The sequence below is a fragment of the Poecilia reticulata genome, chromosome 13, assembly GCF_904066995.2.
Source record: "Poecilia reticulata chromosome 13, P_reticulata-male-v2, whole genome shotgun sequence".
NCBI lineage: Eukaryota > Metazoa > Chordata > Actinopteri > Cyprinodontiformes > Poeciliidae > Poecilia > Poecilia reticulata.
This window is the reverse complement of record NC_088842.1, coordinates 32,805,093-32,822,975: the sequence shown is the minus strand read 5'-3', so window position 1 is coordinate 32,822,975 and position 17,883 is coordinate 32,805,093. Positions and strand designations below refer to the sequence as shown.

The following is a 17,883-nucleotide window of genomic DNA, read 5'->3' as shown; positions in this document are numbered from 1 at the left end:
CTGATGTGGGATGTACATGCATTTGACTTGTTGCGAAGCCTAGTTAAAGTCAGAAGTTGTATTCAGGTGATATGTATATTCGTAATGTGTTTCTAACAAATACAGGGAACAGAAATAGCTGACACATTTTAGAAATCAACAGTTTTCTCATCAGTTCTTTATGAGGAGGAGCAATTTAACTGCTACCAACACTTTAGTTTGATCACATAAGTAGGAGCGGTGTTTGACAGAAAAGGTGTAGTTATTTCAGGCTTATTGCAAAAGCAGAGTGGATGCAGTACGGAATATAAAAATGACTGTGAAAACAGTTTTAGGAAATTTCTATGCAGTTTTAAAAGACTTTGCCGTTTTCAATTTGAAAAAAGCAGCTAGCTGCAAAACAAGATGGATTTATGAAACGTTTACCAGTGAAGTTCAACTCCTCTGCCACTGTATTAGTTAGAACTTATTTAATGAATATTCAAGTTTCAGCAAAAAAAAAAAAGCTCAACCGAAGCAATCAGAATATCTCTAACAGCATTTGAAGCTGTTTCCATGGCGTTGGGCTTTCTGGGTCAGTGTCATACTCACACCTAATTAGAACAGACAATTCTTGGGTTCAGCCCTGGGTCGTTCACTACAAAATCCTCTATTGCAGGCCAGTGCCACATCAGAAAAACATATTTTATCATTGAAGATGTAAATATAGGGAAAACTAGTCTGGACTTCAGGCTAAAGGAAGATGAGATATATGTACGGATTTACCAAAGTGCATTCTGTTTAAGTGGAAGTGCTCCCAGCCATGTCAGTCAGTGTTGGTTATAATTACTTGCTCCAAAATTTGCCTTTGATTTCAACACTCATGTACAGCACAGTTGAAAAACAACAAAAGAAATCCCACCCCAGGCCCCTGGAGCTTTTTACAGCAAGGCTATGAACTGCAGGTATACACTTGTATGTCCAATTCTTATGCTTCAGTAACAATAATCTGCATTTCAAAAGAATACAGGAGCAGTCCTCTGTGCTATCATTTATAAATGAAATGGTATGCTGAGCCAATTCTGAAAGAAATAAGTAATACATTTGCAATCTACTTTGTCATGTTATTGTTATATTTTTCTAAAAACCAAAACAAAACAAAAAAACATTTCTGCTAAGAACCAAGAAGTCACATATTCATCCAGTAAAGTCATAACTGCGTGCTACTGTAAATGTTCCCATTAAAGAAACTATTACCAGAATTTCTTCTTGACCCAATGTGGACATGGCTTTTATGGAAGTCTTTGGTGAACAAAAAGTCTCTCAGCACAGGAGGAACAACTTCATTAATAAGATTGGACCTTAATTAATATTTATAGTCTAAAAATGGACTATAGACTCAAAAATGTCTGGCGTGTGAATGAGCCACTTACCGAATGTGGCAGGAAGAAGATGGAGGAGGCACCTGCTGGCGGGGTGATTGCAAGTGAGCAGAAGGTGAGGAATTGGGAGGTGGAGGGTTAATTATTATCTAAGAATCATTTTATTGTGAGGATCATCTCAAAGTCCCAGATGTCAGATTTTCCTCTTTCTGGCTCCATTTCAGACAATCAAGTTTATTTGTGTAGCACATTTCAGCAACATTGTGTGGCCTGTGTGGTTCTGGTGGCTTCTATTGGTGTAGCAATGAATGACAAGGAGCTGCTCAAGTTGGCATCAGCGGTTTCTTTAATTCTCCATCTGCATTTCACAGAACGGGCCTGGAGGTAAAGTCAGTCTCTGGCATAAAACAAGCTCCTGCCAGGAGGAGCCATAATGTTACCGCGTGGGAAATTCCCACTGCACTTTCCCACGAACTAAACATTCTCAAACATGACAAAAACGACATAATAACAGAACTAGCGTGACTCAAACCGAACATATTTCAACAATATGCAAAAACGAAAACCATAAACACATTGCACAAAATGCATAAATAATATTTCTTTATGACATGGCAGAGACACGTTACCTCGTCGGGATCCTCATGGCTCTGAGGATTACCCATAATACCCCGCTCTTTCTAGGTGAAGGCAATACAACTTTTTACCAGCAGATGGTGCATTTTGGCAGGATTTAACCCGAACCATTTTAACTATGTTACAAATGCAGTTCAAAGAGATTTACATCATAAAATCACAAAAATATAAAGTCATAAAAACAACAACATGATCTACAATTGAGGAAACCAGGAACAGACATTACATTTTGATGATCATCATCAATACACATCAATTATGTCGGTCAATGTTCATTTTATTTTGGCCACTGAAGACAAATATCCTCCTGATGCGAGACCAAAAGGTCAACAACCCATGATGCAGCGCGGCTCATCGCGCTTTTATTTTGAAAACCGACATGCAAAATGAAGCAGTCACGTGACCCAGGTGATGCGAGGCCTCGTTAAAACAGCTTCACAGTTAATGCCAACATCAACTGATTCTATGACATTAATGACTATTTTTTTCTACTTCTAACATAAACAGGCAAAGACGACACCCAGAAATGTTTTTCCACCCCAGGCATCTGGTCCCAATCATCATCAGTTCTGATGATGTCACATACATGGCGAGTCCACAACGTCTTAAAATTGTAAGTATTATTTTTTTATTTGCCATTTTTCTGTTCTCTTTAAATACAAATACTTTCTCTGTTTAATTGCTCTATTGTTCTTTTTTGTAGGTTCCTGTAAGGTGCAGTGAACCGGAATGTTCTGTTGATCCTCACTTTATGTTTTAGTCACACTTCATGTTCATGTTCATGTGTTCACTTTTGATGTGTAAACTGATGATTTATGTAAAGTTAATAAAGTTGTGAGTAAAATTGGACAATTTTAAAATGTTGGTAATAAAACAAAATATTTGAATTACCTTGAACATCTTGTGTAATTAATCTAATTTACAGTTTTACCAAGTTGCTCAAAGTCTTAACTGGTATTGTTGTGCATTTAAGGTGTAAAGTTTACCTTCGACTAAACGCCCCCCAAAGACATCCCAACACCCCCCTTTTGTAAAAATGTCCGCCAGCGCCCCCTGCCGTCCTCTGAACGCCCCCTGGGGGGCGGTAGAAATGGGGAGATTCCTTTATATAAGGCAAAAGCAAATTATGCTGAATTATTGGGTAAGTTTGCAGGGACATAAGGAGGAAAATAATACAGCAGTAAGAATGCAGACCGTGCTGGGAGAGTGAAAAAGCTAAAATAGACTGTTTTGTCTGGACAGCAGATAAATATATTAGAGAAATAGGTATACAGGGAAAGACATACTATGCTGCAGTGCCTTATCCAATTACACCTTATTGGCTATTTCCATATGTGAATGTAGATTTAGAAGTTTACAAAGAAATGCAGATAAATTAAGATAATAATTGAGAAAATCCTCTCCTTGGGCTGCCACCTTATCGTGGTGGAGGGGTTTGAGTGTCCCAATGATCCTAGGAGCTATGCTGTCTGGGGCTTTATGCCCCAGGTAGGGTCACCCAAGGCAGACAGGTCCTAGGTGAGGAACCAGACAAAGCGCAGCCCGAAGACCCCTTATGATGCACAACAACCTTGGATTTAGCGTTCCCTTGCCCTTACTTGCACTCTGGAGTTTCCCACAGTGAGAGGCGCCGAGGAGTGGGCATACTTGTTGCCCCCCATCTTGGCGCCTGTACGTTGGGGTTTACCCCGGTGAATGAGAGGGTAGCCTCTGTAATAGAAAATTTTGTTTTCAGTCTTAATTCATTCTTGAAGGAACTGATGATACTTTTTTTACCATTTATTTACTGATTATATCTGCTTTGTTTTTGTATTTCTGCAAGATGTGTTTGTCCATTAAATAAGTTTGCAAATAATGTTAAGATGTTTCTACAGCTGTGATAGCAGAAGAGACCTGAAGACATCTTGGGTAAAATGCTTGATCTGATAGTTGTCTTAAAGGTCTGATGTGTGGAATGTAGTTTGTACCCTGTTTGACCTGAACCCATGAACTAACAAAGAAGTGTTAGAAGTTCCTCCTGAAATCCTTATCAGCTCTTTCCTGCCATAAAATCATCTCCTCCAAGAGGTGAGAGATAGTTCATGAGGAGGCGGTCAGGGTGTCTCTGTGGCCATCTTGCAGTAGAGATAACATCAGACTTTGGGAGGGTCTTTGTCTTGCTGTGACTATATAACGATGTGATGTGTGTTGCTCAGGGCTCTTCTACTGACTGCGCTCAGTGAGAAGGGTCTTCGAACGCTTTTGCCTTCGAATAAAGAAACTTAAAGACAAAGATTAATCTTTCTCTTATTATTGAAACAGATTCTCATTCCTTGATAATTAAATTTCCATAACACCTCCGCCTAAGGGTGGGCGGACGGGTTCTGACTGTTTGTGCTTACGGGCCGAACAGCAGTTCAGATTACCCACCCTTTTTGGAGTCCTTAGAGGGGGTACTGGAGAGTGCCCCTCCTGAGGACTCCCTTGTTCTACTGAGGGACTTCAACGCTCACGTGGGCAATGACAGTGAGACCTGGAGGGGCATGGTTGGAAGGAACGCCCCCCCCGATCTGAACCCAAGTGGTGTTCTGTTGTTGGACTTCTGTGCTCGTCACGGATTGTCCATCATGAACACCATGTTCAGGCATAAGGGTGTCCATATGTTCACTTGGCACCAGGACGCCCTAGGCCGCAGTTTTGTCATCGTTTCATCGGATCTGTGGCCGTATGTCTTGGACACTCGGGTGAAGAGAGGTGCGGAGCTGTCCACTGACCACTACCTGGTGGTGAGTTGGCTCCGGTGGTGGGGGAGGAAGCCGGTCAGACCTGGCAGGCCCAAATGTGTAGTGAGGGTCTGCTGGGAACAGACCCTCACCACAATCCCACCAACATGCCTTCTGTTGAGGAAGCTGAGCCTGGGGACTCTGGGTTTGGGCTCTCCAGTCTCTGGGGACGAGGTCGCCGAGGTGGTCAAAAAGCTCCTCGGTGGCAGGGCCCCGGGGGTGGATGAGATCCGCCCGGAGTTCCTTAAGGCTCTGGATGTTGTAGGGTTGTGTTGGCTCACGCGACTCTGCAATATCGCATGGACATCGGGGGCAGTTCCCCTGGATTGGCAGACTGGGGTGGTGGTCCCCCTGTTTAAAAAGGGGGACCGGAGGGTGTGCTCCAATTACAGGGGGGTCACACTCTTAAGCCTCCCTGGTAAGGTCTATTCAGGGGTCCTGGAGAGGAGGGTCCGTCGGATAGTCGAACCTCGGATTCAGGAAGAGCAGTGTGGTTCTGGTTCTGGAACACTGGACCAGCTCTACACCCTCAGCAGGGTCCTGGAGGGTTCTGGGAGTTCGCCCAACCAGTCTACATGTGTTTTGTGGACTTGGAGAAGGCGTTCGACCGTGTCCCTCGGGGGGCCTGTGGGGGGTACTCTGGGAGTATGGGGTACCGGGCCCTTTGATACGGGCTGTCAGGTCCCTGTATGACCGGTGTCATACAGGGACCTGTCTCTTCTTTTTGTGGATGATGTGGTCCTGTTGGCTTCATCAGATCGTGATCTGCAGCTCTCACTGGAGCGGTTCGCAGCCGAGTGTGAGGCGGCCGGGATGAGGCTCAGTGCCTCCAAATCCGAGGCCATGGTCTTGAGCTGGAAAAGGGTAGAGTGCCTTCTCTGGGTCAGGGGGGTCGTCCTGCCTCAAGTGGAGGAGTTTAAGTATCTGGGGATCTTGTTCACGAATGAGGGAAGAAGGGAGCGGGAGATCGACAGGCGGATTGGGGCAGCGTCTGCCGTGAAGCGGGCGCTGTACCGGTCCGTCGTGGTGAAGAGAGAGCTGAGTCAAAAAGCGAAGCTCTCGATTTACCGGTCGATCTACGTTTCCACCCTCATCTACGGTCATGAGCTTTGGGTCATGACCGAAAGAACGAGATCACGGATACAAGCGGCCGAAATGGGTTTCCTCCGCAGGGTGGCTGGGCTCTCCCTTTGAGAGAGAAGCTCGGTCATCCGGGAGGGACTCAGAGTAGAGCCGCTGCTCCTCCACGTCGAGAGGAGCCAGTTGAGGCTCGGGCATCTGGTCAGGACGCCTCCTGGACGCCTCCCTGGTGAGGAGTTCAGGTCCCACCGGGAGGAGGGGAGACCCAGGACACGCTGGAGGGACGATGTCTCTCTATGGCCTGGGAACGCCTTGGGGTTCCTGGAGGAGCTGGAAGTGGCTGGGGATGGAAGTCTGGGCCTTCTGAAGCTGCTGCCCCCACGACCCGACCCCGGATAAGGGGAAGAAAATGGATGGATGGATGGAATTGGGAAAATTTTGTGAATAACAGAATTAGGAATATGTATAAATCCTTTACAGTTATATATACAGATGGCTCAAAAGATTTAGTTTCAAATAAAACAGGATTTGCTTATGTTATTCCTGAATTGGGTATATTAAAGAAGCAAAGAACATCTGATTTTCTATCTGTTTATACTGTGGAAATGTTTGCAATACTGATGGCCTTACAGTGGATAGAACAAAATAGAATTGAAAATGTTCTTATATGTTCAGATTCATTATCATTATTAATGTCCATTTTAAATAGTTCATCTGAAAGTCGTATGGAATTGGTATATGAAATTTATGAAATAATATTTAGAATGACACAAATTCAAATAAAGATTAGGTTTATGTGGGTACCTGCTCATAAAGACATAGAAGGGAATGATATGGTAGATAATTTAGCTAAAGAGACTTTAAAACAAAATGAAATTATGGAAATAGCGTATTGTAAATCTGAAATAAAATCAGTTATTAAGAGAAAAATTAAGTCTGAATGGCAACAATTATGGGTGGAAGGAACTAAAGGTTGTCATTTATTTAATATACAAAAGAAAGTAGGAAATATGGAAATAATTGGAGAAAACTGAAAAGAACAAGTAGTAATGACAAGATTAAGGATTGGACATACCGGATTAAATAAAACATTACATTTGATAGGTAAACATCCAACGGGTAGTTGTGAGTGTGGTATGGATATGGAGACAGTAGAACATGTAATAATTCATTGTGAAAAGTATGCAGCAAGTAGAGAGAAGCTAAAACAAGAAACTATTAAATATGATATAGAGACATTAAAATTAAATAAGATATTAAATAAACATAAAATAAATAAAGCACTTATTACATTTTTGAAGGAAACAGGATTATTTATGAGAATTTAGATCAAAGGGTTATACTCTGGTCCAAACTCCAGCCCAGTAGATGGCGATAATACATCTTAACGTTAGATGTCACCCGCCAATAAAATCAGAAGAAGAAGAAGGCACTTCCTGTATTTCCGCCCCGGAAGAATGTTAGCTAACTTGTTAGCGCTAGCAGCATGAGTTCTACGCTGGGAAACGGAGGGACTGCTTCGGTTCGGTTCGGTTTGGTTCTGTTTGCTTGGTAGTTGTTAGAGGAGGACTTGGACGGACTGGATTCAACAGAGATGTGGACCCGGCGGGTCAAACAACGTTCGGATGCAGCAGCGGAGCAGAGGCACGAAAGTCTGGATCCGTCTTTCGAACCTCGGCTGCACCGACCGGGTTTGTTTATATTTACTAGAAGGGGTGGTGGGGTTCGGTCCATTTCCACGGCCCGGTACCAACACCCGCACTGATTTGGTCAAAACCAACCAAACGAACAAAAAACCTTGAAATGTACGAACATTCAATTGAGCCGTCTTAAAGGTAATTCCTCCTGCTATTATAGACATGATCACAAATTCAGCTGTTAGTCAAAAAGAACCATCTGATTATGAAGAGCTGTGACTAGAGACAAAAATTACAAGTTGATAACACTGAGAGGAAACATTTGTTTAAAAATCATAAAATCTCTAAAGAAAATAAGAACTAACAAATAGATACATTTTTTGACTCCACAAAAAAAATAATTTCAAAATTATGTACGAAATTTACCCTGTAATGAATTTCTGCAAATAAAATTCTATATAAATATCAATTCCTGTTCGTTTTGTGACCGAGATATTGAGGCAACAAACTTTTTTCAATTGCAACTTCATTAATGTTTTTACAAAGATTTCAAAACTGGATCTTGTACAATACATTTATTCCGCTTTCAAGTTTCAGTGTAATACAATTCAGTCTTTTAACTAAATCTCTGAGGTTTTGAGTACCTTGTTAAACAGCGTGTTGACTAAAACTGAGGTTTAAGCCCAGTTTAACTGGAGCCCTAAAAGGGGTTTTAATGTTTTTATCTTTAAATCTCTTTCTCACTGTTCATTCAATGTCACATGCTGTTTTTATTTTAATCATTTAAGCACTTTGAAATGCCTTGCTGCTGAAATGTGCTATACAAATAAAATTTGATTGATTGATTGATTCTAACACAGGAAAATACTGTTTCCTAAAAAAATCATCTTCATCTTTAACTTTTTTTGTGAAATAATTTTATGTAAGGAAGTGCTTAAATGTTGTAACACAAAAGCCCAAATTTTATACCAATATGTTAATGGCTTAATTTAGGATTTGAAATTCCTCTTGGGTTTGTGACATTTTCTGTTTTACTTTTCCCATAGTTAGTGCAACTGTTGTTTTTTATTTTTTTTCTGCTCAGTTTATGGCATTAAACTGTTTTGTTATTGATGTGTGCTTTGTCAGACCATTTTTAAAAATTTCTAATAAAGATAAAAAACATTGCCATATTTCCGGCTTTTAATTCAAAACATCCCATGCAGTGATGAATTGTAGGGAATACATTTTATCTGGATGTGGACTCGGCGTAAAGGTGGAAGTAGAACCCAAAAGGGGCGGGGCAAAGGCTGGATATGGAGAATCACACTATATACTCAAACCCTTCAGCATGAACGCACATCTGAAGGACACAACGGAACAAGGTTGGAAGTGCGAGTACTGGGACCAGGCCAATGACTTTTTTTGTAAAGTGCTTTGGGTGGGGGGTCTGGGAGGGGTACTATTCTGTGCGGTTTAGATGAATCCCCTCCTGACGACTGGCCCAAATACAGCAGGCTGACCCTGGTCCTACATGTTGCTGCTGTTTCAGACAGTGTGTTAGCCTAGCCAAGTTTAGGTTAGCACCCTCTGACCTGTCAGCAGATCCTGAAATGAGCTTCAGGACAGTAGCTGTATGTGTTGACCCATTTGTATCTGGAGAAACAAGCCATGTGTGTTTTCAGGTGATTTCTTATGAGGACATCATAGTTTTACTACTATAACTCTGTTAAAGCAACATTTCACTGCTGCCTTGCAGAAACTCTGGTTGGAACCAAATATCTGTTGCTGTCAGGAAAAACTGATGAGAGCGACTGCAGCCTCTGGAACATCATTGGTGAGTTAAACTGGGAACCAGAACATTAATAATCTAGATCAACGTTTCCCATCCCTGGTCCTTCAGTCACACTGAACTGCAGGTTTCAGATGTTTTCCTGTTTTAACACACTGGATTCAGAGGGTTGCAGTTCAGCAAAAGCTTCTTAATCAGCCATCAACTGAAGTCTTGAGCTGTAACAGGGAAATGCCTAAAGCATACAGGGTAGTGTGCCTTGAGGACCAGGGTTGAAAAACACTGATGTAGATCATGTAATTGTGATGAAATTGAATGTATTATTTCATTTCATGACATTAATTTTAATGTAGTATCAGACAGGGACTCTGTGACAGAAATGCTTACTTGGAGATTTTATTTGCATGTTGGTCTGGATTGTAAGGAGTTTGATAAGTTCAGATGGGAATTAAGGAGTAAATAAACCCCAAGTCAACCTTTTGTTCCTTTATAAACTGCATAAATTGGTCCTTATAGGTGCCATCTTTTGTTACTCTTCAAACGGTCATTACTGTATAATATCTGGCCTAATACCATCTGAGTACCACCCTCGGATTGAACAGTGGAGTTGCAGTTAAGTTTTCCTGTTGGTTCCACCGGTCCAGCTTTACGTCACAGCCCCGTTTCAGAGTATAAAACCATCTCATGACACACCCCCTGGTGGTGAGTCAGGAGGTGGAATATTGAACTTGGTGAGCATTTCTCAGCTTTGCTCATATGTGATTCATTAGCACCATGAACACAGAGTGGAACGGGTCTGCTCTGCTCTGACTGTAGGTGGTTTGCCGCAGAGTTGCCTCTTCACATATTATTGCCTGAGTCTTCAATATTGAGGTCTAGAATAACTTTTTGCTCTGTCAATAACTTTTTTCCTAAATGCACCCAAATCTTTGACCATATTGCATTATTATTACACGACTTTTTTTTTTTTTTAATTGATGCCAAATCATGGCAATATTGAATGGTGAGTGATTAATTGAAGGGGCGGTATTATGTATTTTCCATTATGATTTTATCAGGGTTTATGGATAGATATAACTATAAGTGTGCCAATCGTTCGGCCACCGATCATAATCAGCTGATTTCTGTGAAAGTGTATGACTTGTTACTAATCACACAAACCGATCACCTGTATCTCACTCTGCAGCCTGCCTGTGCAGCTCATCTCTTTCCTTCACACTGTGCAGGCACGCAGCAACTAGTCCTAAGCAATGTGGTGAGGAACTTCAATGCCCAGAGTGAATGGAGAAGTTTGCATGTTACGTCGCACAAATACCTGAAGCACGTCATAATGCATCAACACAACTAATCTAACATGACATTTAAAAAACAAACACTTGACTTCCGGGTGGGCAAGCAAGATGGCGACAGCTTAACCAGGTGGCTCCCCGACAAAATTTAAAAAGCCGAGGTTATTTACAAATGTAGGATATAAGATAAACTTAAAAGTGAGCCGGAATGTCCAAATCCAAATCAAGGAGCTCTCTGTTGTCCCAAAAATCGATGTTAAGAGAAGAACAAACGAACAAAGAAGGTATGGCTAGCCTCTCGGACTCAGAAGCATCATTAGCGGCTAACGACTCAGCTAACGAGACGGCTAATCTACAAACTATTCTCATAGAGCTAAGAGAATCACGTCTAGAAAATGGTGATGGCTTCCGAGAGGTTAGAGGAGATAAAGAATGTAAACAGAAGACTGGACGAGGCAGAGACACGCATCTTAGAAGCGGAGAACAGAATTCAGCAGCTCGATGAGGAGGAGCTATGAAGCTCAGTGAAGAGCAGGATGAGTTCAAGGCTAAGCTGGTGGAACTCGAGGGGAGGTCGAGAAGGGACAACCTGAGGCTCCATGGCATTGTGGAGGGCTCTGAGGATGGCTCACCGTCCATCACAGCCTTCGTAGGTAATCTACTCCGGGACAAACTGGACATTCCGACATCACTCGACCTGAACATCGAGTGAGCTCACCGCTCTCTGGGACCCAGAGCTCCACCTGAAGCCCCCTGCGTTCCATAATAGTCAAGTTCAGCACATCTAAGGTAAAAGACTAAATGCTAAAATGAGCCTGGCAAAAGAAAGGCTTCACGGTGGCAGGGAGAAAAGTTATAGTGGACCACGATTATTCTCCAGACGTGTTAAAACGGCGACGCGAGTACATTGAAGTGAAGCGGGTCCTCAAGGAAAAAAGGATCAAATTCCAAACCCCGTTCCCGGCCAAGTTGAGAGTATTCTACGAGAACAACACACGTGTCTACAACTCTGCAGCTGAAGCAACTAAAGACATGGCGAATCGAGGTTTCCAGATCACCGTTATTCAGCCATCAACGACGTTGGTTGACAAGATCAAGAGCACGATGTGGACCAAGTCGGGAAAGAACGATAAAGATCATCGACCGAACGGAACACGGGAGGGAAACAAGAAGAAACTGGACGAGTGTAGAAGAGAATAAGCACAACCACAGGAGCGGACAGATCAAACATATACAGGGATTATCATTATTATTATTTTTACTACTTATCTTTTGATGTTAATTGGAGTCGGGGACCGCGCTTTCTAGAAAAGGGAACGCTACAACCAGGTAACGCCACCAGAGGGCCCCTCGCAGCCACAGAGCCGCCTGGTTTTCCCTCAAAATCGCTCACAAACTATAATGGTCGTTAATAAGACCAGAGGAAAGGAGGTCTTTAAATGGACGTGTGTTTGCTTGTTTTACAAAGCTAAGATGTTTGGATTGTTCAGTTGTTCTTTGTTTGGGTAGTTTAGGGTAATTTATTTTACTCGTTCTGAATATCCAGCAATATGCAAACCATGACTTCATTATCACCTCTTAGAATCACAACTTATAATGTAAAAGGAGTTCATAATCCAATAAAAAGGGCGAAAATATTAGAAAAAAAGAAAAAGCAGAAGTAGTATTCCTCCAGGAAACTCATCTCTCAGAGGTAGAGCATAGTAAACTTAAAAGATTGGGCTTTAATCAGGTATTTAGTGCATCACATAAATCAGGTCGTAGAAGGGGGTGGCAACCTTAATATCCCAAAGGGTCACATTTGAAATGAGCCAAGAACATAAAGATATAGTGGTGGGCAGACTAGAGGGACAAGACATTACCTGTTCTGGTGAACTGCTAGGTAACCACTCCCCTCTGTCTCCCCTGCAACTTTCTGCAGCTCCTTTCTGCCTGTCGGTGAGGAGAACCAGGTGGACTCAATCTTCAATCTCCTAGCAATCAGAGTGCAGCTACTTTTGGTGTGACTGACTTGTCAGTCCTGGTTTGAGAGCATGAGATGCAAACAGTGCTGGAACATTTAAGCTCAGAACTGTGAAAGTTTCAACAAGCTGTGAGAGACGGCTGGTGAGGCTCAATGCTGCTGCTCATGCTGAATTGTTTGTTGTATTAAGTTGTTTAGTCTAGTTGAGGTCAAGTTACTAGGTTGAAAAGAAAAAAATATAAAGAAGGTAAATACACTTGGTGTTTATTGGTTAAAGTAGAAAGAAAAAGGAAATGTTGGTTGTAATGTTTGTGAGGGTATTTAACAAATATTGATAAAAATGCTAATTTATTTATTGCTGCTGAATTTACTATAAAATATTTTCTATTTATTATTCTTTTGATATAATTGGTTTGAAAGGGTAGAAGTTTGATTTCACAATGTATTTACCTTGTTAAATTCAGAATGTAATAGATGTGTTTCTGTTTCTTTTGAGGTTTTTCACCTATGGGCTATAGAGCTATTGAGATTTGAGCTATGTGGACCATCATGAAAATAAAGATGAGTCAATGAAATTAAAGTCTCTGAGTGAAATCCAGTTCAAAGATCACAGTGGAAACGATCCCTTTCAAGTGGGGATCTCACAGTAAACCAAACCGGAAAAAAAAAAAAAAAAAACTTGACATTATCTTTATCAATGTGTATGCCCCGCCAGGTTCAGAGTGGACATTTTATAAACATATCTTTGATATGATGATAACTAAAGCACAAGGCATAGTAATCTGTGGTGGAACTTATGAAAGTCTAAATCCTTCAGAAGAGACCTCTAAACAACCCAGAGTTAACTGCAGCACAGGTAGGAAGATCAGGAAGATGATCAAACAGCTGAGGACAAGTGACGTTTGGCGCGAATTTAACCTCAGAAAAAGGGACTATACATTCTACTCTGCAGCTCATCACTCATATTCAAGAATTGATTATTTTTTATGTACAACAAGGACTTAGACAGAGTAGAACATGTAATATTGGGCTGATGGACCTCTCAGATTATTGCCCACTTCAAGTAGAAGTAAATGTTAACCAAACAAAAAAACCGTTTCTATGGAGACTTAACTCAAGGGCAAAATTAAAGAAGAGTTAAGGCAAGAAATTCAAACATATGCAGGACAATGACAATGGAGAGGTCTCCCCTGTAATACTATGGGACGCCTGTAAAGCTGTCTTGAGAGGAAAAATAATTGCAAAATCATCTCTTAAAAAAAACTAAGCAAGAAAAATTAAACAATTTGGAACAAGAGTTGGCCGAACTGGAAAAAATGAATAAAAACAAAGTAGATCTTAAAACTCTAGGGAAAATAAAACAAACCAGAGATTAAATTAATCAAGAATTACAGTCCAATTTACAGAAGAAACTCTTATTCCTAAGACAGTTACTATGAAACGAGCCCAAAATCATCAAAATTTCTAGCATACAGACTTAAAAAACAACAGGAGGAAAGAACTATATACAAAATTAAAGAACCAACAACTAATAAAGTTACCTATAAAAATATAGAAATAAGAAAAAGCTTTGAAAAACACTACCAAAAACTGTATGCCCTAAAAGAAGAAGGAATGGAGGAAACCAATGTACCACTGAATGAATTGCTGCTGCCTACGGTATCGAATGAACAAAATGAAATTCTGACCAAAAACATAACAATTCAAGAAATTGAAAAAGCAGTAAATAAATCGAAACTTAACAAACCACCAGGACCAGATGGATTTAATCCTGATTGGTATAAAATCTATTTAAAAGATCAGTCTCCCGTCCTTCTGAGAACCTTCAACTGGGTTCTAAATGGGGACAAATTCCTCCCTCCTGGAAGGAAACAATGATAACAGTTATTCCAAAAGAAGGTAAAACTGTTCAAATTAATTTTATAGTCTACTTAATCAAGACTATAAAATCTTTACTTCCATATTAGCCAAAAGATTGGAGCTCATCCTCCCAGATATAATAAATTTAGACCATACAGGGTTCATAAAGATCAGATGAACAAGAGACAATATTAGAAGAACCCTAGATGTGATGAACCACATTAAGAAGACAGACAAACAAGCAATTATATTGGGTTTAGACGCACAAAAAGCATTAGATACTGTGGACTGGTCATTCTTATTCAGAGTCTTGTCAAAATTCAACTTCTCCAGCAAATTTATAAAGATAATTAAGGAATTGTACAATAAGCCTACAGGTAAGATTCGGATCAATAGGGGGCTATCAGAAGAAATAAAAATTGAACAAGGGTGCAGACAAGGATGTTCCATATCCCCATTATTATTCGCCATATTTATTGAACCTTTAGCACAATGGATTAGGCAAAACGCCAAAATACACGGTATAACAATAAACCATAATGAACAAAAATTAGCACTATTTGCAGATGATATATTAATCTACCTGGCGAGACCCCGGGAATCCCTCCCAGAATTACACAAAATCTTGTTGAAGTATGGGAAATTTTCATGTTACAAACTGAATTCCCACAAATCTCAGGTCTTGACATTCAAATATTCACCAGACAATATTGACAAAGAAAACTTCAAAATAAATTGGGACATGGACTCAATTATATACCTGGGAGTGACCATTCCTATCCCCATCTGCTCCATCTGCTCTAGTGAGGTAGCACTGACATGCTACCTCACTAGAAAAACGAGAGTCTGATGTGCTTTGACAAAAGAGCAGGAACCCTGTAAGGTGACAAAGGAGAAGAGGATCTATAGGTCGGCCTCTCAGCTGGTAGGAACCAAATGCTTGAAGATTCTGTTGGTCAGGAGGCCGAAGTCAGAGGTTGAGCCCTGAGGATGTTTTTCAACCAGATTGAAGCTTGAGATCTGGAGAAAGCAACCCATGATGAGGCGCTGGGGACTGAGTTGGGTTGTCCTCGACCCAATCGGAGACAGAAGACGGGAGCGGCACCGGCTCTATCCATACCGGTGCAGCTGGAGATCAGGAGCCAGTAGTGACCAGTTCTGCAGCAGCGAGCTGACAAACTGAGGGCGCAGCTACAGCAGACTGAGAGGTTGTGGGTGAAAACAGGGAATCTACTGCTAGAAAACTGGTGTGGAGAACCAGCTTTAATGTTCGGAGTCATGGAGGGTCAAAGGCTGGCAGTCCCAGCTTAGGTGAAGGAGGCTTACCAGAGATTTCTGGCAGAGCTGCTGATCCCACTCCACCTCCCCCAACAATTCAAGCCCAGGGAAGGGAGGTGATGGTTCTAGTGCACAGTTCATGGACACAAAAGCTACTCCAGGCCGAGCAGAGTCCAGCCACTGTGTCCACTTAGGTTTGAATGTTTACTTTAAGCAATAAAAATCCGTGGAAAAATGTAGGTCTGCTGGGTCCGGTTGACTGGTTCATTTTGTCATGTTGCACCCAAATGCACTAACATAGAGGCAGCAAGTGATTCTGAATATTTAATGAAAAATGATGAGGAAAAACAAACTTACAAAAACATGGGAAACCAGTTGAACAAAATAATCCCACACAAAAAATCAGCCAGGAGACATGAGGGGAATGCAGGGAAACCAGGGAAGTAACAGAGAAACCAGTGAGGAGTGACTGAGAAAGAGGTGAGATTAAGTACTGGAACAATGGAGCCGAGCTGATTGGCTAACTGACTGCAGGTGTGAGGGGAGAGAGAGTGGCACAGAAAACTACAAAATAAATCTAGCAGAAAAGCAAAGTAAACATAATAAAACTAGAGTAAATAAGAATTAGAAACGAACATAAACTAGGATTCCAGAGAAAGGAGTGTATTAAAGAAAAACAGGAACAAGACTTATTTAACCAAAATAAGAAACTAACACAAAATAGTAATGAAACTTGAATCAAATCAAACTACAAAATAACCAAAGCTCCAAGCAGAATGAGCTCACTGAGCAGCCAATGCCTGAGTGACCTGGATTCATATGCAGTGACACTCAGAGTAACTCTGGCCAAAATATGAGTTTGGGTCAGTGCAATGGATGGGTGTGGCAGAGAAATGTTTTTTGTTTTAAGATTTTATTGTAATCGATTGTGTTCTCACCATGTATGCAGCAGAGTCTTCAGCAGCAGCTGTGGTATTTACAGCAGACTTTTGTAATTGTACAGATAACAGGAATGGGCTGAGAATTATTGTTCATCTTTAGTGTCTGACAATCAATATGTACAAATGCTGCAGTGGGACAGACCTATGAGGACTTCCCAAGAGTTTACACTTGAGTTTTTGTGTATGAAATATCAAGGCCAGAAAGAACTTTGTTCTTGTTCTTGACATCTCTAGTACTGTTCACATAAAGTAAGTATTGAGATTTACTTCATCATCTTGTCTGACCTTTCCTGTTCAGTCACATTTTTTATGTTTAAGTTATTTCAGATCTCATACATGAAGTATTAAAAAGAAAACAATGTGTCCACTTTGTGTTTCAGAGGTTCCTGCAGATGTTCACCAGAGAATTCTAATTAAAAAAGAAGCTCCAGAAGAAAATAATCTAGCTGTTACCCACCCGTCTTCCCTCATCAAGGAAGAACTGGAAGAACTCGGGATTGGTCTGGAGGAAGAAAAGCTCAAAGGGAAGGTCAAAGTCACTGCAGTTCTCATTAAGAGTGAAGATGAAGAGGAGACTCCTCTTCAACATCAACAAATTGTGGACAGAGACATTCCAAGCAGCAGCACAGCAGACCAGATGAAAGCTGAAACTGATGAAAGTGTCCATGGAGGAGCAGAGTTCTGCAGGACCCTTAAGGGAAACACTTCTGTAGAGACTTCCTCCTCTTCAGAGACTGAAGTCGGTAATGAAGATGAAGAGGATGACTGGAACCGTGTGCAGAAACCATTTTTTTGTGATTTTTGTGCAAAACAATTTAAACTAAGGACAGATTTAAACCGACACATAAGAGTTCACACAGGAGAGAAACCTTTTTGCTGTGATGTTTGTGGACAGAACTTTCGGTTAAAAATACATCTCGACACCAGTGGTGGGAAGTAACGAAGTACAAGTACTTCGTTACTGTACTTAAGTACAATTTTCGTGTATCTGTACTTTACTTAAGTAGATTTAATAATGGGGACTTTCTACTTTTACTCCACTACATTTTACAGTAAGTATCTGTACTTTCTACTTCACTACATTTCTACAAAGTGTCGCGTTACTCGTTACATCCAAGTCGCGTTGAGCTTTTTTTCCGTTAAAATGTGAAGTTCAGGGATTTAAGGTGGCGCCGTAAAATCCGAGCAATAACGTGACTTAGTGTCTGTTGTCACCCATCGGCTCCACCTTTACTCGCACGCGGAGCTCTAACACATGCGCAGTGGTTTCCTCTGAGCGTCAGTAATATAATAGCGCTGCATAAGTCATAAGATATAGCGACATGT

The 17,883-nt window shown here is 41.1% G+C and overlaps 1 long non-coding RNA gene across 1 annotated transcript; it reads left to right on the top strand.

The window, feature by feature from the left end:
- Window positions 1–7,239: 7,239 nt before the first annotated feature.
- Window positions 7,240–17,476, top strand: LOC103457332 (uncharacterized). Its single transcript, XR_014090625.1, has 3 exons — window positions 7,240–7,509; window positions 9,194–9,271; window positions 16,938–17,476. It is a non-coding gene; the product is annotated as an uncharacterized LOC103457332 (long non-coding RNA).
- Window positions 17,477–17,883: the final 407 nt, after the last annotated feature.